This window comes from Aquarana catesbeiana, linkage group LG05, assembly GCF_042186555.1.
Source record: "Aquarana catesbeiana isolate 2022-GZ linkage group LG05, ASM4218655v1, whole genome shotgun sequence".
Taxonomy (NCBI): Eukaryota; Metazoa; Chordata; class Amphibia; order Anura; family Ranidae; genus Aquarana; species Aquarana catesbeiana.
In genome coordinates, this window is record NC_133328.1 from 469,572,612 (window position 1) to 469,589,402 (window position 16,791).

Genomic DNA, 16,791 nt, shown 5'->3' on the forward strand with positions numbered 1-16,791 from the left:
AACAAGTCATAAGTATAATTTTAGTTTAACATAACTGTAAAAATAATGCATACTATAATGCAAGGTAGTAGAATTCAGGTTAAGCTCAAAATATATTGCAGTTAAGGATAATTGAAACTGATAAAAAAAAAACTCAAGATAATTCTAATGTTAGAATAAAAATCTTATAAATCTTATAATAATGCTAGTATAGAAAATATACCATTAAATCTTCACAGAAAGGGGTAATAATTAGATCATGTGAGGTAAAAGAAGCAGAATATGTATAATATGTAAAACCAAGTCAGTCAAAAAAGGGGGGGGAGATATAAGATTGGATTCTTAAATATCACCCATATGGTATACATATATATATATATATATATATATATATATATATATATATATATATATATATATATATATATATATATATATATATATATATATATATATATATATATCTGCAATGTCATCTTCTTCAGGCGGTGGTGAAGCAAAGCGACCCCTTTTATGAGGACTAAGTGGGGCTTGAGTTATTTGAGGTGCTTAGGAGTGTTAAATATCTTGGGTCTGTGAGAGGGATGTTGAATTCAATTCGTCGTTGGGGACCATCCGTTGTTGTGGAAGATGTTGACAGGCGGAGATCTCTAAGTGTAGAAAGAAGATCATTTGCCGATTTACATATATATGAAATTCCTTTGTAAGTGAAGCGAAGGGAGAAAGGAAATCCCCATCGATAATTTATTCGATGATATTTAAGGACTTGCAAATGTGGTTTAATTTCTTTACGTTTAAAGAGAGTTAGTCGAGATAAGTCTTGAAAGACTTGGCATTTATGGCCCTGAAAAATTAAAGAGTCTTTGTTTCTTGCAGCTGCCATCATTTGTTCTTTTATGCAAAAATAATGCATTTTTATAATTATTCTAGGGGGCCCGTCTTCTTTACGTGCAGATAAAGCTTTGTGAATTCGTATCTGTTTCCAATCTTTCTAATGGGATGGATGGAACAAGTTTCTGAAAAAGTGTTGTAGCAGTTGATTGTAGATCTTCTATTTATTCAGGAATGCCACGGATGCGTAGGTTCGATCTTCTAGCCCTGTTCTCAAAATCTTCCAGTTGGGTTTGAAGTGTAGAATAATCCTCTTTAAGGGATTCTAATTCCTCTGAATGCGCTGTGGTAGAGATGTCAATTTCATCTACTCTCTGCTCAAGCATAGATGTGCGTCTGCCTACCTCACCTCATCTCCTGTGTTAGTTTATCAGTAGTTTATCAGTAATAGCATCTGAGGTATTCTGTAATGCTTTATGCAATGCCCATTCCAATTGGGAAAGCAGGTCTGAACCTATTTGATTATTATGTAGAGTAATAGGAGACAAATTCAAGTTGTATTCAGTCTCACCACAGTGCGCTGAAGAGGGAGACCTGTGATGCTGCTGTGTAACAGTCTGTGAGGAGAGATGTGATGGTGCTGCTGCCATTTTAGATACCATTCTAGTCAGCTTTTCCTGAGGCTTTGTTGTTTTCAGCTTCACTTTTCTCCCGCTGTACATGTCACCAAAATGTGCCCACGAGTTTCAGGGATTAATGTGGTAATGTGGGGAGGTTATGGTCCAGTGTGACTCTGCTTAAACGGCTGTCGGATCCCAGTCAGTGCGGAGCTCTAAGCAAACATGTCCTGCTTAGCGGGCTTCGCGCACGTGCCTGCTCCGAGACCTTTATCAAGCCAGCGCTGTGCCAGACTTCAGGTCTTCTCCCCTGTCCTCTTCTCAGAGGATTGCTCTCAATCAAATCCTGTGAACAGAAGCAGAGCTGGAGCTGGGCTGGGCTGTGCATCAATGGACACACAGAGCCTGGCTCGGGAGTGAGCCTGCATGTCTACCCCCATTGCAAGTGGCTTGCTATGAGGGCAGACACAGAAGAGAAAGGAGTACTGGCAGGGGACTCCAGAAGTTAAGGCCTGAGGCAGGCACATAAGAGGAGGAGTGGAGAGTGCTGGTGGGAGACCCCAGAAGAGGAGGTTAGGAGTCGCTCTGTGCAATTTCATTGCACAGAGCAGATAAGTATAACATTATTATTATTATTTTAATTTAAAAAAAAATGCATTTAGAAATGCTTTAAGCTTTTTGTACAGCTCTTTGTACAGATACCCTTAAACCACTACACTACCCCCATAAAGTAAAAAATTATGGCGTAGTGAACAATGGAATGATGAATGTCTATTTCTGGATTGCCATTTATAAACCTTACCTCCAGAAATAGCCCTTGGGCTGCAAGTTCACTTGTTTATTATCGGTGAACTGAGCCTTGCTCAGATGTCTTTATTCATAAGTGCTGTGTACAGAGCTGATTTAAATGGCTCTGTACTTTAGGATTGCTGTGATTGGTCATTGAGAGACAAATCAAAGTGATCACATGATGTAAACAGAATTTGTGAGCTTGCCTCTTTCTCTTATATGAAAGGAATGTGAAAATGAAAGTAATAAAGCAATGTGTCATTAATTCCTTGCTGAACACAGCAGAGATCAGCAGCAGATACAGATTCAAGTAAAGTTTAACCCATTCATCCCACTTCTCTCCTATAAATATGATCTTCAGCCTGTCTCTTTGGTGACCTGTAAATTAACCTTTCAGCTTCATTATCCTGCACATATGTGCCTATAACCTCTTCATCTTTTCCCTCCCACCGTTAAGGATGAATTTAAAGCATTTGTTGCCCCATATTCCTGATATGTGCCTGCTGTACCAAGTGCTTGTATGAGAAAGTATCCTGTTCTATTTGTATTGCTTCCTTTGTGTGAAGTCCCTGGTGTCCCTGTCAGTCCCTCTGATTTCCTATTAAAAACTGACCACACTAAGCAGGAGAACACACAATGGTCAGTTCTCTAGCTATGCTGGCAACTCAGCCTGCTCTCTTCCAATGAACAGACCTGTCCTGACACGCCCACCCCCCCTCACAGCCTTTCACTGGGAAGCTCAGTGTCCTGGTGCTTCTCCTCCCCCAGCTGTTATGCAGCTGAGAACAGGGGGAACAAAGAAAATGTAAACTTATAAAAAAGGGAAAAACAGGTTTTTATATATTTTTTTTAATCTATACACAAATGTTTTACCTTTCATTTCTATTTAAAACCGAATGGGTTGTTTTACAAGGTGATCATTTACAACCACTTTAAGGTTCAGACAAAATATTTACCCATTTGGTTGAAGCATAGCATTACTGTGGCATCTCTGGCTCCATTCACTAACATGGCCAGGAATCCCCTGCCATGTTTGCAAAGGAGAGAGGAACAGTTGAAAAAAAAAAGGAGTAGGGGTTCGCTTGTTCATACCAGGCTGGTATTCATTTTAAGGGGGCCCAACACAAAAAAAAGCAAAAAAGGTCCTCACCAAATTCTATATCAGACCCAAAAATCCACACTAGACCCATATCTGAGTATGCACTCTCCCTTCCTTAATCACACCTGGCCTTACCTTTGGGAGGTTATGACAAAGCACCTTGTCCCCAAGTTGATGAGGACAAAGACCTCTTCCTCACATCCCTAGCTTGGTGGCTGTCAGGGTCTGTGGGCAGGGGCTTATCAGAATCTGGAAGCTGCCTTTAACAATAGGGGACCCCCAAATACTGGCCTGAATAAGTCAATGGTACATAGTTTCCCTACTGATTTACAAAAAAAAACCCACTGTCAGTTAAGCCGTTTAGCTATGTTGATCTATATCAATCATGATGGCCACTGACAACCCACTGCCTGTTGACACAACTGGCCAATGATGTCATGGCGATACCTGTAACATCATTCACCATATATGATCATAACTATATACTGTATGGTCAATTACATCATCCGGTAAAGGGATCAGACATGTGTTGGAAGGCTGCATGTTTTTTCTTTCAATGGATCAGCCAGTGGTAGGCATCATGACTGACATAGATCCACAACACTAGGTGATGTGATTGATAGTGAATGTACATTGTGAGATTTTTAAAAATTAAAAGTAATTGTCAGAAATGGTGCCTTTACATTTTATTTTGTGAATAAGTAGGGATACTATGCACCCATATTCATTCACATGGGAGAGTGGTATCTGGGGTCCCATTATTAAAGGAGGCCTCCCGATTCTATTAAGCCTGCCTTACAGACAATCACAAGCACCAGGCCAAGGATTTGGGGAAGAGACCTCTGTCCTCATTAACATGTTGTGCCAGGATGTCCCCCGACAAGGCACACCCTATATTGAGGGAATGTGACTGTGTATAGTTCAGGAAGGGGGGCGCAAACCTGCCCCTGTCCCTTTCCTGGTCTGCTAGGCTGCATGCTCAGAAAAGGGTCTGGTATGGATTTTTGGGGGGAACACACACTTTTTTTTATTTTTGCATAGGGTTTCCCTTGAAGACCTAGGAGAAGGGGGATTGTGAGGCAGGATGGCAGGAGCTGGAACGTGTTACATGTTCCACCCTAAATGTGGGTTGAACATGTAAGATATTCCAAAAGGTGAACTTATCCTTTAACATCTATATGAGACCCTCATCTAGGATTAGGGTCTGGTATGAATCAATGAAATCCCTGGCCTCTCTCTTTTCAAAGAGAAGGAAACAGCTGTGAGCTGGCATATTTCTGACAATTTAACATTTTCTTTTGTAAATGGCTGTTTTGCTGTAGTAGGTTGTATACTTTACACTAATGCTCAACTTGACAGGTAGGGTCAGGGGATCCCCCAGGCATGTTATTTAAAGGAATTTTGCATTTAAAGGATAAGTTCACCTTTAAACATATGTGCATTTACTATTTTTTCCCTATTATCCTAGATCATAGCCTTTACTTTTTTAATACTTGGCTGCTACTGACTTTACTGGGGTTCAGATTCAGCATCTGAAATTTTAATAATGTTTGCTGAAGCTGCCTTAAACTGAATCCAGGTATGTTTGGCTCATCACTTCAATATCAGAATATTTCTTAATTTCCCAAAAATTGTAAAAAAAATAGATCACTTTATACAGAAAGTATGTTTTTATTAATAGTGTTGCCTTTTTTCTTTATATCACAAAAAATAAAAAATGGTTATTATAAACATTATTATAAACAAAAAACTCCATTGCAACTATGTGCAAGAAAAAAATCCCCTCCTACTTTACCTTCATGTACTGCTGCAATCAATACATGTGTTCTCACATATATCAAGAAAATATTTCATAAGTAAAACGGTGATGTGCAAAACTCAAATGTAACGTGCTTATGCATCAAACAAATAAAACAAACAAAAGAAATACTGTGTAACGTGAGTACATAAATACATCTAGTCAGTCCACCATATATCCGTATAGTGTCCTTATATCCTCTAAATTGACAAATATTCTGTTCTATAACTTTCACAAATTTTCATTGTAATCATGCTTCAGACCCCACCATATACTGTGCAATTACCCGCCACCAGCATACAATTTCCCTCACTTTCTCTTTATGATCTAAAATCAATCTTAGGTCCAATGTGCTTTCCCCTTTAAATCTGGATTATTATCACCATGACTATACACACCATACACCATGTCATTCCCATCACTGATATATGGAAAACATATTGGCCTAAACTGATGAAGAATTATTTTTTTTTTTTTGGGAGGCAGAGGAGGTATTTATTATAGCAAAAAGTAAAAAATATTGTTTTTTTTTTCAAAATTGTCCGTCTTTTTTTGTTTATAGCGCAAAGAAAAAAAACTGCAGAGGTGATCAAATACCACAAAAAGAAACCTCTATTTGTGGTAAAAAAAGGACATACATTGTGTTTGGGTACAACGCGCACGACCGCGCAATTGGCAGTTAAAGCGATGCAGTGCTCTATTGCAAAAAATGACTCGGTCAGGTAGGGGGCAAATCCTTCCGCGGCTGAAGTGGTTAAAAACCAGAGTTAGAGGAACTGGATAAGGGGTAAGTTAAAAACCAGAGTTTAAAACAGGAGATTATAACAGGGTTCAAAGTACCTGTGTACTGTGAGTAACTGAGTGTTGTCTGAGTAGTGTGTGGATCGTTAGTACCTGTGTATTGTGTATACTTGTGTATGCTGTGTACCTGTGTATTGCGAGTGCACGTAGGCTGCGAGTGCAAATGGTTTGTGAGTGCATGTTGTCTGAGAGTTCACGTAGGCTACGAGTGCACGTGGGTCTGCGAGTGCAAGCGGTCTACAAGTGCACGTGGGTCTGTGAGTAAACGTAGGCTGCGCGTGCAAGTTGTCTATGAGTGCACGTGGGTCTGCGAGTGCACGTGGGTCTGCGAGTGCAGGTGGGTCTGCAAATACCTGTGTATAGTCGCAACAAAAAAAGAGCAACAGTTTTGAAAAAAAACACAATATTTTTTACTTTTTGCTATAATAAATATCCAAATTAAAAAAAAAAAAATTCTTCCTCAGTTTAGGCCAATATATATTGTTCTACATATTTTCGTAAAAAAAAAATCGCAATAATCGTATATTGATTGGTTTGCACAAAAGTTATAGCGTCTACAAAATAGGGGATAGATTTATTTTTATTTTTTTAATAATAATGGCGGAGATCTGCAATTTTCATCAGAACTTGAAATTGCATTTTTGACACTATTTTGGGACCACTGATATTTATACAGCGATTAGTGATTTAAATAGTCACTGATTACTGTATAAATGTCATTGGTAGGGAAGGGGTTATCTGTGTGTGTTATAACTGTAGGGGTGATGGGACTGACTAGGGAAGGAGACTGATCGGTGTTCCTATATACTAGGAACATATGATCTGTCTTCTCTCCCCTGACAGGACATGGATGTGTGTGTAACACATATCCCCATTCCTGCTCTGTCAGGAGCGATCGCGAGTGCGCCGGCAGATATTGCGGCCGCCAGGCACGTGCACGGGCTCCTTAGTGATGCGGCGGGTGCGCGTGCCCCCTAATCCCCTTAAAGCGGCCGCAGTACAGCTACGGTGATTCGCACAGGGGAGCCATTATGCCGCCGTCAATCGATTGGAAGTGGTTAACTCACCAATTAGTCCAGTTCCACTAACTCTGGTTTTTAACTCACCACTTAGTCCAGTTCCATTTGGTCTAAGTTCCAGCAAGCTCAAGATGAGCAGGCTCAAAATGAGTTCTATAGAAGGTTATATAGGCCTCAATTAACCACTCCCCTTAAAGCGGAGTTCCACCCAAAAATATAATGTCCGCTTTTCAGAATCCTCCCCCCTCCGGTGTCACATTTGGCACCTTTCTGGGGGGAGCAGATACCTGTCTAATGCAGGTATTTGCTCCCACTTCCGGGCATAGATAGCCGCAGTGTCCGTGGATATCTACGCCATGTCCGGCGTCTCCTCTGTCCACCCTGCTGTCTTTTGGGAGACACACAGGTCCCAGAAGACAGCAGGGACCAGTGGGACTCGCGCATGTGCAGTAGGGAACCAGGCTGTGAAGCTTCAAGGCTTCACTTCCTGATTCCCTTACCGAAGATGGCGGTGCCTCCACCCGAGAGCTGAGGGACAGATCGGCTTCGGGTGCTGACATAGCAGGTGCCCTGGACAGGTAATTGTCCATATTTTAAAAGTCAGCAGCTGCAGTATTTGTAGCTGCTGACTTTAAAAAAAAAAAAAGGTTAGCCAAACTCTACTTAATTAGTAGGCTGAAGGAGGGAAAGAAAAAAAAAAGGCTGTTTAAAAAGTGACAGAGAGGGTGTTTAAAAAGCTGCAAGGAAACCCCCCAAAAATCCTAAATATGCAACACTGCAATCACCAGCAGTCAAAAGCAAAACTTGTTCACACTCTCCACTCAAGGTTCTCACGGTTCAGCTTCTAACCAGCAAGCATGTTCAAGCAACCACCCCCCCTCTTTTTTTAACTTACATTACACAAAACTAAATATTTTAAGTGAATACAGCTTTCCTTTATTTACTAAGTTAGGTATCCAATCACAGCCGGTCACATGTAAACAAGGAAGAGCCGGTAATCGTCTCTCCTCGCCTCACACTGACAGAGTGTGTGGCGAGGAGAGCCGATCAGCGGCATTTCCTCGCAGGGGACAGTGAGAGATGTAATTAGGGCACTGATGATCAGTGCCCTGATTACATTAGTGTGCCACCAGTGCCAGCAACCCATGCTAACCAGTGCCAGCAACCAGTGCCAACCAGTGGCAGCAATCAATGCCCACCAGTGTCCACCCATGCCAACAATCAGTGCCCACCACAGCCACAAATCAGTGCCCATTAGTGATGCCAGTCAGTGCTGGCTTTCAGTGCCACCTATCAGTGATGCCCATCAGTAAAGCCCATCAATGCCCATCAGTGCCACCCATTAATGCCCATCAGTGCCCATTAGTGCTGCCCATCAGTGCTCATCAGTGCCGCTTATCCATGCAGCCTATCAGTGCCCACCAGTACTGGCTATCAATGCCTGTCAGTGCCACCTATCAGTGCCCACCAGTGCCACCTATCAATGCCCACCAGTGCCATTTATCAGTGCTGTCTATCAGTGCTTATCAGTGCCACTTATCAGTGCAGAATACTAGTGCCTCCTCATCAGTGCCACCTAATCAGTGCCCATAAATCCCGCCTCATCAGTGCCCATAAGTGCAACGTCATCAGTGCCCATCAGTGCTGCCTCATCAGCACACATCAGTGAAGGAGAAAAATTACTTATTTACAAAATTTACTGACAGATACTAAGAAAAACTTTTTTTTTCAACAATTTTCGGTCTTTGGTTTTTTTTTTTTTGTTTTTTTTTTGGAAAAAAATAAAAATCCCAGCAGTGATTAAATACCACCAAAAGAAAGCTCTATTTGTGTGAAGAAAATGATAAAAATTTCACATGGTTACGGTGTAGTATGACCGCGCAATTGTCATTCAAAGTGTGACAGTGCTGAAACCTGAAAAATGGCTTGGGCAGGAAGGGGGTGAAAGTATCAGGTAGATAAATGGTTAATCAGCTGCAATGTATATTGATATAGTGAAACTGACATACCTAAAAGAATTGTATCTTGATAAATATGCACATACTAATTTCATTAAATATAGCATATTCTATTACATGGTCACTAGGAAGCTAATTATCCCATTTTCTTAAGTATCCCCACACGGGGTTACACAGTCTTTTCCAATTGTGAAGCAGTTATTCACATGTTAAATATTTGTAAGAAATATTTTCTGTACACTATGGAATGTGATCCAACAGTGCTCCTTCCAACAAACCACTTTCTAATGAGGACTCCACATTGGGTTTCATCTGTCATGTTTGATTACAACCTATGGTGTGATAGAATGTTATTGTTATTCATTAAACTAAATGCAGTTCTGTAAATAGGAATGCTTCCTCATAAACGGAACTGCAATAAATAACTATACAGTATAAATTCACTCTCCATAGGTTTTATTTGCCTAGAAACAATTTTAAATTTGTTAAATTTTGAGCACAAATATCATCATAATACAACAAATATGCGCCTTACACTAAAAAATATATGCATTGGGGGCAGGAGGCGGAGCCTAGCGGAGCAGACATGCATTGTTAGAGCTCCACACCGCTGAGGAGAAAAGAGAAGGACAAAGCGGAGCCTGCAGGCTCAAAAGGTATCCATTTGAACCTTTTTGCCCCAGGGAACAAACTGTGAAAGTTTGGGCAGGAAATATGGTACTGGGAGGAAACCGTGGCAGAAATAAAAATCACCTCACAAAGAGCTCACAGGCACTCACTGCAGCTGAAGCAGCTCCAGTCACCTCACAATATACAGCACCAGGGCGCTCTCACAGACAGAAAATGTCACAGCAAGACTCTCCATTTGAGTCAGATACAGAACAAATCCTCTCACAAACTTCTCCACAAACCTCCTCAGCATCCCCAGTAATATTATTACAATTTGAAAAGATGCTTCATAAGGCTTTAAAACAAACCTCAGACCAAATAACAAAAAGCCTAACCAAAGAAATAAGAGAGCTGGGAAACCGCACCGCAGCCCTAGAAATAAAAATGGATGAAATTGAAATTACAACCCAAGAAAATATAACAGAATTGGAACAATTAAAAAAAGAGAATTTAATACTTCAAACTAAGCTTGAAGATTACGAAAATAGAGCCAGACGTTCAAACTTGCGCATAAAGGGAATACCTGAAACTGTGACAGACCTGCAATCTACTATTACTGCTCTATTACAAGAACTAAAGCCAGATATCCCTATTGAACGTTTAGAACTGGACAGAGTACACAGAGCCCTCACAGCCAAAAAGAAAGATGGACCCCCACGTGATATAATCACAAAATTTCATTATTACAGAACGAAAGAACAAATACTAATTGCTGCAAGAGAAAAAAAGGAACTTAATTTTCAAGGACACAATTATCAAATTATTGCTGACCTATCCCAACTTACTCTTACTAAAAATCGATCCATGAAACCCCAACTAATGGAACTGCAACGCCACAACATTATGTATCAATGGGGCTTCCCCTTTTCAGTCAGATTTAACTACCAAGGTACAATTTACAGAAGCAGATCAGCAGATGAACTACAACAAACCCTTTTAAAATTAAATCTGACAGAACCCACAAGCAACAACACTCCCACACGCAGAAGAATGGCATCATCTTCACCTTCAGGCAGCACCCAGAAAATTTCAGAACAAAATGGGAATCATCATTCTCCCAAAAGAGGCCGTTATGCCACATCATCCATGGACCAAGAAGATTCAATGGACTGACATCCTAATTCCTGATATCTCTTCATTTATTATACTAAGAGATGGTTCTCTATAAAAAAACCTATATTTATAACTGAATGTAACTGCATTCTGATAGTCACACACTGTGTGGGATCATGTTACATTCCAGTTATATTTCTTATTACTTCTGATTCATATAGCCTTAGAATATATAAGTGAAATAAGGAAATTCTTGTTCAGTTATATATTATCAGGTAATAACAATAGATTTATTACTTTTTAGGACAAATATGTTCAATAATCCAGAAGTAATGGAAGCTTTTTCTTTCTTTTCTTAAAACAAATATATTATTACCTAACTAGTTCCTAGAATTATGTTTTTGTTTATTCTAATCTGAAGCAATACAACCTCAATTTTATGAGTTAACATATCTAAACAGTTGCATATGAATAAAATATGTAATTGTTTACTCTAAAAGGGTTAAAATCCCAAAATAATTCAAACTATCTTCATCAATACCAAAGTTATTAACAGTACCTTTCTAACTGAATTATTTAGCCTAGGGCAAGACTAACCATATACAACCACCCTGGAATAAATAATTTCAACAAAAACTATATTCTGCACTCCAATTAATGAAACATCATTTTGATGTCTTTTGACATAGCACTTCTCTCCTGTAAGTGGAAGATCCGTGTACCCCCATTAGCCCTCCTCATTCTCCCAACCATATTATATGGGAGTGTGACGAAGGCACTTATTCCCCTGAGAGAGATATTTATTCTCTTTCACGGGTAAATTGTGATTACTTGCAAAAAATAATTTATACAATGTATCATCTAATCTCATATGTTTTTTGTTTACTCTTTACTCCAGAATTCACTGGTTTCTTTTCTATCTATTCATCTCTTCAGTCCACACAGGTTGATCTGCGCAGTCAGCTCTGCATAACAAAAAGTAAGTCAAAACTATTTGATCTATTGCCATGGCACCACTGAATATACTTTCCCTGAATGTTCAGGGAATAAATGTCCCTCAAAAAAGGACCAAAGCCTTCCGTACTTTCCATAACAAGAAGGCTCACATAGTATGCCTCCAAGAAACACACTTCACCAAAGATTCTACTCCAAAATATATTTCTCCTTTTTATCAACAAATTTACACGGCTTCTGCCTGTACCAAGCAAAGGGGGACTCTAATTGCATTTCACCAATCCACACCATTCACCTTATCATCAGAAATTAAAGACCCAGAAGGTAGATACCTGATACTCATGGGTTATATAATGGATACAGCAATCACGGTGATTTCCTACTACGCTCCTAACAAACAACCTACACCATTCCTCTCACATATATTACAAGTGATTAATACACACAAAATAGGAACAGTGATAATGTGTGGGGATTCGAACCAGGTCCTCCTCCCATTTCTAGATAAATCACCTTTTACACCATCCAAAATAACCTCTAGATTACCTTTTTCTCAACTTCTTTCCAAATACAATCTGGTAGATTCGTGGAGAGAAAGTAACCCAATGAAAAAGAAATTCACTTATTTCTCGCACCCTCATCAAACCTTCACCAGAATAGATCATATTTTTCTAACAATAGGAATGATACCAGAAATTATTGCATCAGATATAATTCCGATTCCGTGGTCTGACCATAATGCAGTATACACTACTATAGCCTCAGCCATACCAAAAGCGCATGACCCAACGTGGTACTTACCGGACATAATGCTCAAACACTCACTACATCAGATGGCCATTGAACAAGCTTTAAAGGAATACATATCAATTAATAATACAACAGACATCTCCCCAATAACACTGTGGGAAGCTCATAAGCCTGTCTTGCGTGGTACAATACAAAGACAAATGGCACTATTTAAACGGGAACGCAAAAATCTAGCAAAAAAACTAGAACTCAATTTTAATGCAGCCTACATATCATTTCAAGATAATCCATCTCAGAGTACAAAATCTCATCTGGAAAAATCTAGATTGGAATACGATCTATTTCTCACTGAGTCAGTTGATAAATCCCTCAAACGCTCCAAACACAATTTCTACATGAATACAAACAAACCAGGTACATATTTGGCTCGGGCATTAAATTCAACTAACAAATCTTTCAAACCAATACGTTTGAAATTATCAAAAAATGTTTACACTTGTAATCCAGTTAAAATAGTCCATAAATTTCACTCACATCTCGCAACTTTATATAAGACAAACAATGAATTTAATCCTACAGAGGCTGAATCCTTCTTCTCAAAAATAACCTTACCTGAGTTATCTCAGAATCAAAAAAGCAGTTTGGATGAGCCTATAACTATAGATGAAGTTGCTAACGCCATAAAAGACCTAAAACTTAACAAAAGACCAGGCCCAGACGGCTACTCGGCTTTATACTATAAAACATTCTCAGAAATACTCTCTCCCATTCTCACTGAAACGTTTAACAAACTTCTAGATGGACATTCTTTTCGGCAAGAAACACTAATGGCAATTGTTTGTATGATCCCAAAACCCCTTTCTGATGATACTTCCTGTGTGAATTATCGGCCTATCTCTCTGTTAAACCTCAATATTAAATTATTAGCAAAAATAATAGCAAAACGCCTTAATAGCATTATAGGAAAATTAATACATAGAGATCAAGTAGGCTTCATGCCAAATAGACAGGCAGGCGATAATATACGCAGGGCAGTGTTATTGGCACATATTGCTAAAAAACGGAAAATCCCTTTATGTTTTCTATCTCTCGATATTAAGAGGGCATTTGACACAGTATCCTGGCAATATATGCAATATTCATTACAAAAATGGGGTTTTGGACCCCACTTTTTAACATGGATCAAAGCATTATATAATAAACCCAAAGCCTATATAAAATATGCTGGATACAAATCTGAAGCCTTTAATATCGAAAGAGGTACCCGACAGGGTTGCCCATTATCTCCCTTATTATTTGCCCTTATACTCGAACCCATGGCCCAATACATCAGAACAAACCAAACTATAACTGGCATTGAAGTAGGAGGTATTACACACAAATTATGTATATTTGCAGACGATATATTACTTTTTCTATCATCACCACAGGTCTCTGGTCCTAACTTAATACCAGCTCTTGATGGATTTGCAGCCCTATCCGGCCTTATGATTAATCCTAAGAAATGCCTAATGCTTAATATTTCACTCATAAACATGGAATTGATCCCGGCTAGGGCTGCACTCCCATTCACATGGGCAGAAAAATCAATCCCATATCTTGGAATTCATTTAACAGCATCTCATTCTGACTTATTCTCAACCAATTATCCTCCTGTATTAAGACAGATCACAAATCTAATAAAACAATGGTCGCAACTTCCTTTATCCTGGATAGGGAAGATGAATGCAATCAAAATGACTATTCTACCCAAATTGCTTTATCTATTCAGAGTCCTCCCTATTCCAATTCCTTCCTATTTTTTGAGAATAGTACAAAAAAGAGCAACTTCGTTTATATGGGGCTCTTCTAAACCACGTATACCTATACACACACTACATCTTCCCAAAAATAAAGGAGGCCTGGGATACCCTAATTTTACTAACTACTACAGAGCAGCACATTTGGCCAGTCTGTCCAAATACCATGCAAAACAGGAAATCCCATTATGGGTATTTATAGAGGCTTCAGAAAATGACCCTCTATTAATATCAAATTTATTATGGCTTGATCCTAAAGACCGCTTTAAAATTCATAATCCCATAACTAAACACTTCTTATCTCTCTGGGATAAACTAAAAACCAAATATCAGTTACAATCTCCACACAATCCTCTCCTTTCTTTTATCAGAAATCCGGCCTTTTATCCGGCATGGATCTACCCAAATTCTTTTAAAGCTTGGACAACATCAGGCATTCAGACACTAAATGACTTCATAGCATCTAAATCATTCCTTTCATTCCCATCGCTTAGAGAAAAATATGATCTACCAAACTCTGAGATATTTAGATATCTCCAAATCAAAAATTTCTATACACCATTCCTAAAGGGGGATACACCATTATCCCAATTATCCATTTTTGAATCAATCTGTACAAAAGATCCATTTGCTAAAGGTACAATTTCATCACTTTATAATCAATTATATGGAGTAGCAAATCTTAATAGACCCTCTTACGTTCAGAGGTGGGAGGAGGACCTGGGACGAACTTTAGAAGACACGGACTGGTCTAACATATGGCTCACATCTAAGTCATCTTCACCCAACATCTTAGCACTGGAGACAAATTATAAAGTCCTAACTCGCTGGTACCTTGTACCCGCTAGAGTGGCAAAATATTCACCTAATACCTCAGCTCTTTGTTTTCGAGGATGCCCAGAAATAGGCACATATTTACACATATGGTGGACGTGCCCAGTAATCCAAACCTTCTGGAAGGAAGTCTTCGTGATTGCATCTAAAATATTTAAAAAAATAATACAACCAGATCCATATTTAACTTTACTTAATCTAAAACCGGAATGGTTAACACTCTCTCAATTCAAACTTATGATCCAACTAATAACGGCTGCAAAACAAACAGTGGCCAAGGCATGGAAATCTCCTACATTGGTACTAGCAGAAACAATTCACAGAATGAATAATACAATGTCCCATGCTAAGATGGTAGCCATCGATCAAAATCAAATTCCAAAATTTGAAAAACTTTGGCATCCTTGGATAAAACAACAGTTCCTGTCAAACTTCAATGACTCTGTCCTGTTGCCATGGTAACAGATTAAATGACTTACAGAGACACCCATTCTAAGGCTTCAAAGAGAACTAAAAAGAATAATAAACTGACGGGCGGGACAACCTTGTGGACCATACCTCTACCTTTCAACCCTTTTTCTTCTTTTTCTTTCCTTTTCTCCACCTTACGATTAAAGCTCATTATCAGTATTTATTTGACCTATATACACTCTACTTGTAAACAATATGTATAGTAGGTATAAATCATTTAAATACCTACAAAAGTAACTAAGGAAATGATATATATCTTTAACTTAGGTTTACGTAAACCCAATGTTTAATATTTGAAATTTCATTATATTTACCTATAGAAACCCTACTGTAAAACAATGAGCTTACTTTATAGATCCTTGTAAACTTACTTTATGTATCTTTATAACATTGTATACTCAATAAACTTCTTTTGACAAGGAAAAAATATATGCATTAGGGATTTCTAAGTAGGTATTTTTTTATAGGTTGCTCTACTTTGCATATTCACTAACTTTTATAACACAGAGTGTATGTACAGTAGCATGTCCTGTCCCTCTCCCCTAACTGTCCCTTTTGCCAGCAATTTCTGTCTGTCAAAGAACAGTCAGGACTTGCTGATTATTACAGCATTTTCTGTTTGGAAAGGAGCACTCCAGCTCCGTTACCAATCCCACTGAGGGGGTCATGGTTGTGGCGTAATGGGTAAGGGGAGGAGCCAGTGACACTAGACGTTTGGATGCATTTGTAACTCTGTGAATCGTGAGCTATATTTTAATATAATATAACTGTTTTCAAGGGAAATAGTGGTAATTAAGGATGAGCCGAACACCCCCCGGTTCAGTTCGCATCAGAACTTGTGAATAGGTAAAAAAAGCAAAAATGCTCATTTTAAAGGCTTATATGCAAGTTGTTGTCATGAAAAGTGTTTGGGGACCCGGGTCCTGCTCCAGGGAACATGTATCAATGCAAAATAAAGTTTTAAAAACGGCCGTCTTTTCGGGAGCAATGATTTTAATAATGCTTAAATTGAAACAATAAAAATGAAATATTCCTTTAAATATCGTGCCTGGTGGGTGTCTATAGTATGCCTGTAAAGTGGCGCAGTTTTCCCGTGTTTAGAACAGTACCACAGCAAAACGACATTTCTAAAGTAAAAAAAGTAATTTAAAACTGATTACAGCTTTAATGAATTGTAGGGTCTCAGCAATATAGATAAAACTCATTGAAAAAAATGGCATGGGTCCCCCCCAGTCCATTACCAGGCCCTTTGGGTGTGGTATGAATATTAAGGGGAACCCCGAACCAAAAATTAAAAAAAAATTGCGTGGGGGTCCCCCCAAAAGCCACACCAGGCCCTTCAGGTCTGGTATGGATATTAAGGGGAACCC